Here is a 7,678-nt window from a genome sequence, read left to right on the forward strand (position 1 = left end):
AGGAAGGTGGTGGCGCTGGGGGCAGGCAAGGGAGAGATGAGTAGAAAACGGGGGGGTGGGGGGGCAGAAGAGAGGCCTCTTACCTGCCTGCTGGACCTGGGCCTTGCAGCAAAGATTGGGAGATTAGCTCCAGGGGAAGCCTCCCATCTGCCCCCTACCCCAGCCACAACATCTAACGAAGAGAGGGTTTGCAAGTTCACAGAAGTTTGTCTAGTTGTGCAGTCAACCACAGCACCCCCCCAGCCCTTTGTGCACACAGCTATTCACATGTGCGCAGACACACACACACACGGATGCATGAACATATATTTCCACATATCTGGAGAGGCACATGTGCAGCTGGTAGATGATGGGGGGGTGTTGGAATTCAGCAAAGCCAAAGCCCCCTGTCTCCCCCTCCCGAGAACCGTCACCTGAGCTCCTCCAGGCTGCCCTAGACCCACAGTCTTAGCCCACCAGCTCCATGCTCTACGTGAGAGCAGGCAGGTTGCTACCATGCAGCGCAGTAACCATATGCAGCCACCCCAGCCCAAAGGGGAGTGGGGCTGTGCCTGTCCAGACAGGCGCACTCACCTGCTGCAGCAGCAATGGGATGATGGGCTCTGCCCTGGGCCCGGCTGGCTCCCACCAGCCTACAGCTCCCTGCCCCGACCTGGACTGGGGACATGCTGCCCTGAGTTCCAAGCAGATAGGGCACCATCTGTGGGGCATCTACTGCTTCCAGGAGAAGGGTTAATTCACCCATAGCCTTTGTGATGTCCCCTCTACCTTGCTGACTGTTAGCCCCATTGACCTTGCTATGCACAGCTGTGCCAGCCCCTGCCGTGCCCACCACCTGCTATATCCCTGCACACACATACACGCACACACATTCACAGAGCACATGTACACACACCTGTAGAGTGACCACCACACAAACTCCATGTGCATGCACACAGCACCTGTGTAACATGCAACACACACTTATGCGCACCAGAGAACATGTATGTCCAATGGAACACATGCAAAGCTGCATGTGCATGCATACAGCACACATGCACACAACACATGCAGATGCACAGGTTTACATAAACATGCATGGAGCACATGTGGGCACACAGAGCACACACGCATGCACAGCATACCACCACACATGAGGAACACACAGGCATGTAGCACAAGGCACATTACCCCCGCGTAATGACTCCCCAGCCTTGTGCGCCATCTCCCTGCCTGGGGTGGTATCCTCTCTGTGCACCCTCCAGCACCCACCACATGCAGGACTGGGGGCAGCTCAGTGGGGCTTTGGTCCCCACCACCCCCAGTCCCTGGCCACCTAGGTACAGCAAGAGGGTCAGGGTCCCACTGTGCCAAGACAGCCTCTCCTTCCTGGGTCCAGGCAGAGGGGAGGAGTTTGGCGAGCAGACCCAGCCTGGCAAGGGCTGGGTCTCCCTGCCGGGCACCCTGGAGGCAGGCGGGTGCCAGGCAGGCGTGACAGCAGTGACATGGCTGTCTCCGATCTCACATGTTCCCCCTGCTGAGCACCAGCATGGGGGGGTGGCTATGCAAGGCAGAAAGTGCCCAGAGCCCACAGGTCCCAGCTGCAGGATGCTCCCCCAGCCCATGGGGTCCGCAGGGGCTCCCCGGACCCTGGTGGCCCCCTGAGCGGGGGAAGCTGGAGGGGGCTGGGGATGCAGGGAGCCAATGGGAACTGGCCCGCGGCTCCCCCCCCGCCCCCGCCTGCCGCACACCGCCGCGGCCCACCCAAGTCGCAGCCTATGGGCATAAATTTGAGAGCCAGGCGCAGCCGGGATTGAGGGGAACCTTCCCTCGGTCTCCTCCTGCCAAGAAACTCAAACTGAAACACATTCCTCCTCCTCTCTGCCAAGAAAACAAGGAGCGCAGCCAGCGGCAGGAGCAGTTGAAGCAGGGCTGGCTCCAGACACCAAAATGCCGCACAGGAGGGGGTCAGGACTGGCCATCCCCCTCCCCCCCAGCTCCTTGCCTTTTATTTCCTGCAAACACATCTAAAATCTGTCATCTGGCTCCAGTTTCCTGAGGACACTGGGGAATGGGGAGGGGGGGGAAAGGGAAGGAGACAGAGGAGAAGGCGCAAAAGGCAGAGGGGGGAAGGAGATGTAGTGAGCTTGTACCGAAGGACGACAGTCAGGATGCCTACACTGATGGGTGTTGGAGCAGAGATGGCGGGAAGGAGGCAGAGACATAGACGCAGGCACTGACAGGGGAATCACATGCCCTTAGGAGACCTGGCTGCAAGAGGAGGAGGCAGCAGGCTGCACCCCACCACACCCTGCGACAGGGCAGACTCCCACCCCAGCTCCTGCCTCGCACCAGGAACGCTCCCTGCTCCCTACCAGCTCTGACAGCCCCGGGGCTGGCCAGCCCGCAGCAGTGGGTGCAATGTGCTGCAGCAGCGGGGCCGCCATCCAGCCCAGCACGCAGGGGTGGTGGGGGTCCCTGTCTGCACCTCAGCATTGTCCCCATCATCTCCTGCCCCAGGCCCAGGCCCAGCAGGGTTAACCGCCCCGGAGCCCCACTGTGGAGGAATGTGATGTCAGGGCTGGATTAGCCTGTACAGCCGAGATCCCAGCCGATAGACCAGCAGCACTGAGCTGTGTGTGGCACAATCCATCAACCCGCCCAGCACAGCCCCCAGCGTGGGGGGCCTGGGGGAGGGCTCTGTGTGTGCATGCGTGGGGGGCATCTGTGTTTCTGTAAGCGTGTGTGTGTGAATGTGCAAGTTTGGCCATATGTGTTTGCATGTGTGGAGAGGGATTTGTGTTTATGTGTGAGTATGTTTTGGGGGGGTGCTTGTGTGTATGTACTCACAGATGTATGTGTTTACATGCATGCTTGCATGTGTGCTTGTGCATGCCTACATGTGTGGAATGTGCGTATGTGCATGTCTACATGTGCATGTTGGGAGCTAAAACAGTAGCTAAACATTTGCAGGCCCAGTCACCCCAAACCCTTACCCACTGAGGGAGCAAGGGAGGGCCAGAGCAGAGGGAAGAGGCAGACAGAGAGCAGGGTCCAGCAGTGCGGCAGCGGCTAGGGTGGGGAGATGCCCCAGAAGGCCACCACCGCATATGCTCTCCACCCCCTCAGGAGAGGTGGGGTCTAGCCCTGCGGTAGGCAAACCCCTGAGCCCATCACAGGCATAGAGCCCTGCAGACACCCCTGCAGCCCTCTCCTCAGTCATCTTGTGACCCAAGGTCAGCCACATGCCCAACTGGTTTAACCCTACAGGGCCTTAGGAAAAACATTGATCTGGCTTAAGATCTGCCTTCCCGCACGGGGGCAGCAGTTCAGACAGAGCTGCGGCTGGGGCAGTTCTGCAGACACAGAACAGGAACACGGCAGAGGGCCAGGCTGAGCTGCAGCACGTAGGTGCAAGTAGCAAGGCTGAAAGAGAGCTGCCAGGGAGCCAATGCTCCCTCATGCCAGCGACAGTCCAGGATCAAAGGGGCACATCCTAGCTGCCTCCCAGGGCAGGTAGGATGTGGCAGTGCCCCCACACTCCTCCCCAGCTATGATGTCTCCTGCATGCTGTACAGCCTCCCCAGGTGCCACAGCTGGCACCCATTGGGGGTGGGGAAAGGTCACTGATGGTGGGGCAAAGACGGTGAAATTCTCCCCTGGAAGAAGCCCCCTTTCCCTGCCTTGGAACCAAGTTGGGGCCAGGCCAGCCTGCGCTGGGGAGCTGCTTCCCCTGACCCCACACGCTTTCTCATCTCTGCCTCCAGCAGAACTGATGTGCAGACCTCCCGCCCAGCTGCCTTGCTATGCGTCTGACCCCACTGTTAGGCCAGGCCTTTAGGGCGAGCCCAAGCTCCTCTGCATGGGGCAGCTAATCTGCCCAGGACTGCAGCTGCCACAAAGCACATTGCTTCAGGTTCAGGGGGTCTGAAAGGGGACAATTCAGGGTCGTGATCCCATGCTGGTGTGGGCTGCCAAGCTCATTCCAAGGTGGTCCCTTGCCTGGAAAAGATGAGGCAGAGAAGAACCAGCTTCAGGGGAAGCTGACGCGTGTGGAGGGAAAGGGGCAGAGACATCCATGCCAGGACAGATTCAGGACATCCTCCACTGGATTCTCCCTCCCTTCTCCAGCCCCAGCTGGCACCTTCAGAAAACGTAACACATCCTCATTCCCCACCTCATGCGAAAATTCTCTGCCCTTCGCACCACTTCCAGTAAGGACCAGAAGTCCCTCCCCAGCCCACCCACTCCTCCAGCAGCACAACCTTATGCAAACCACAGTACACCACCACCCATATGCCGCATCTCAGCAAGGGGCAAAACAATCTAACCCCTCACTCCCACATGCATCCACACCCACTCATGACCATGCACTGACATGCCTCTAGACATGTTAACACACACTAACACACGTGTGCTTTGGGAAGAGGGGAAGGCAGGCCAGCCTGGGGCACAGCCCTGACTGCCCGGTCTCCAGTGTATCACAGGGCAGAGACAGCCCATGGAGGAGGGCTGCAGGGTGGAAGCTCACAGCTCCACGCTCCCTGCGCCTGTTTCCCCTGTAAAGCAGGGACCGCCGACCCTCAACCACAAGCTGAGCCACTCAGGAAGCCGTGGCAAGCCGGGCAGGAACGGTGCTTGATAGGTGGTCCCAAAGTAGGCAGGCAATTGTCGTGGGCTTGCATGTTGTTTGCTTTGGCCCCCAGCACACACTACCCCTGCAAATTGCTCACATAAAGCCACTTCCCTGGCCCCTACCTTCATTGGGCTGGAGTCTGGGTGGGGGCAAGGTTTTTGGGGTGAGGGTAAGGGGGGGGTGCACACATGGAGCAGCTGCTACAAGGAATTTTTATGCTTCCCCCTTCCTTCCCAGTGCTGGAGGGAAACAGCAAAATTGAACATGTGGGACCCATAAAAGCCCAGCTCTGAGTCATGGCTGTGGGAGCCCCTGCCAGGCACAGCTCCATGGCATCAAGGCATCACCCCCAACCCAGCATGCTCGTGTGTTACATGGAGGGACACCCCCAGAACAGGGGCTGCAATGAAGGAAATCCTGGCATCCTGAGGGAGAGAAGGTAGGACATGGGAGGCAGTGGGCTACAGTGTCATCTGTCCTCCCACTGCAGCCAGGGTAGTTCACACTGAGCCTGTTCCCACCCCAACAGCTCCATCCTGCAGGATTCCTCAGAAGATGGGAACAGGAGGATGTGCAGGACCCGGCAGGGACTTCAGCAGTCATTAAAGGATTAGCTATACAATAGCAATCCTTTTTAATCTGTGGAACTGCCTGTCTCTTGACATGCTGAGCATGGAGCAAGGTAAGCACAGCACTTGGGGATTTAGGAAGCATAAGTTGCTCCTCCTTTGGGGCAGGAGACCCCCTCTGTCTGCTGAGAGGTGGTGGTGGGAGTGCCCTCAGGCTGTTCCCAAAAGTCCCCAGCAATCCCTTGCCTGCTGGGACACATTTGTCTCTCCCGAAGTATCTGCCACTGGTGGAGGTGGGTGGCACAGATGCCTGCTTTCCTGTTCCTTGACTGGAGACCTGCTCTGTCCATACACACAGCAACCCCATCACTTAGAGCCATGTTCTCTGCCACCATGGGAGGCACCAGCCAGGGCTTTGCTCCCCCTAGATCAGGGGTGGGAGTTTGACAGTGGGGTTGCACCACATCTGGAAACATCTGCCCCACCCCACCCCAGCCTCAGACCCAGATGCAGCAGAGCTGAAACCCAACTCTGTTTTTGCTGCTTGTTCCCACTCTGAGGCAGCTATTTTACCAGCTGTTCACCTTGTTATTCTGCAGCTTCTGAAGGGTTTTGATGTGCCGTAAGGATTGGGGTGGATACACTTGCTGTGTTCCTGCAAGGATTTCTGTAGAAGAATCCCCTCAGTCTCACCAAGGACCCACCCAATGGACCTTTTTTATGTAACACATCACCGGGATTGCTAAACACCAGGAGAAGATATCAAGAGAAACTGAGGCACACAGATAGAGAGACTCCAGTACCACAGAGAGACTCTAGCACCACAGATGCAAGACACCAACCAGGCAGATAATTGTGCACACGTGCATACAGGTATGTACGTACACATGCAAACAGGCCCCTCTGTACACATGTCCATAGGTGTGCATGCACATACATACTCCTGGGGGACACTCTGGGTGTAGAAGGATTGCTCTCCCTTCTGACCAACTACCAGACACTCAAGGTTTCCCTCTTCTAGTATGTCAGTACAGATGGACAAGAACAGGCCTAGTGGCCTGTAGAAGGAAGGAAAGACAACACCACAAATACCCTTTTGTGAAAGCCATGTCACACATGGGTATGCGTATGTATGGGTGTGCATATGTCTGTGCACATGTGAACATGTGTACATGAGGGTGCATGCATGTGCAGTTGCATGGATGTGCAAGGGTATGCACACTCATACAGCATGTTGGAGTGGTGGGGAGAATGGTATTCCCCAGGGATTATGGACTGGCCAGCCTCTCTAGCACTGCAGCTGGAGTCCTGAGCTGCGCTATGTCACTAACAGCATCCCCCAGCTGCACTGGAAAAAGGGCCTTCATGTCTTCCAGCCTATCCTCCCACCCACCCTTCACACATTCTGGACAGTGAGCTGCAAATCCCCCTCCAAGCCCAAGCTCAACACCCGCCTCTCCTCAGGCTGCCCTGACATGACAGCACACGTCACAAGGTGTCCGTGCTGACTCACTCCCCTGGATGGAAACTTCCCTGCTCCAGGGAGATTCTCGCAGCTCAGCCAGCTCCAGCACTGCAAGGGGAACGCAGTAGAGTTTGTTCCCCCCCCTCCCACTAGACCAGCCACGGCAGCCCGGCAACCTTCGGCTCCCAACCTGCTCCTGATTTTGTGCTTGTCTTTGTAATAGAAAAGACCCTGGAACATGGGGGAGATGAAGACCCCCCCACAAGCAACCAGTGACTTGGCTACAAGCAGATCCCGGAGGGCCTCACAAGTCCACTCACAAGCATTACTGGGAGCTCATGCATGCACACAGTGGCAGCTGAGCTGACAGATGCATGAGGGTATGCACTCATGGGCTCAGGTCAGTATGTGCCAGTCTCCTCAGAGGTGTTGGGATCCTTGGTAGTTGGGGAATTTGGGGGTCCTACCAGGCACAGGGAGTTTTGGTGTGGATCTGCTCCAGGGTCTCAATTTCCAGCAGATCCCCTTGCCCTCGAAGACCGTTGCGGAGTAACAGTAACCTTCAGTGTGCTGGAGAAAGGCTCAAGGGAGGGCGTTGACCAACCCAGCTCACGCTATGCAGAGACATGCGCAGCAATGAACCAGCTTCAAACACCCACAACAGCATGGAGGGGACAGTAGGTGCCTTTGCCATCCCCTGTCTCCCACAGAGGCAGATTCTGCCTCAGCTGGACACAGCAGACCTAGCCACATGGGAAGTTCTCCTAGGTCTAAATTTCTGAATGAGAAACTTCATCCAGCTGCTTCCTCTTCCCTTCTATCCAACCCGCCCCTGCACCAAAACCCAATGCTCACCCTCAGGATGCTGCATCCATCAGCTCAGGTTTGCCACACATAGCCTACAGAGCAGAGTGAGGGAAAACTCAGGTATCTGGGTATCCAGCAGTATCTGCTGGGCCCCCACATCCCTCCCAGGGCTGGCCACAGGACCCTAGCTGTGGCTGGAGGATCTACTAGGCTCCCCGACCC

The sequence above is a fragment of the Pygoscelis adeliae genome, unplaced genomic scaffold, assembly GCF_000699105.1.
Source record: "Pygoscelis adeliae isolate BGI_AS28 unplaced genomic scaffold, ASM69910v1 Scaffold591, whole genome shotgun sequence".
Taxonomy (NCBI): Eukaryota; Metazoa; Chordata; class Aves; order Sphenisciformes; family Spheniscidae; genus Pygoscelis; species Pygoscelis adeliae.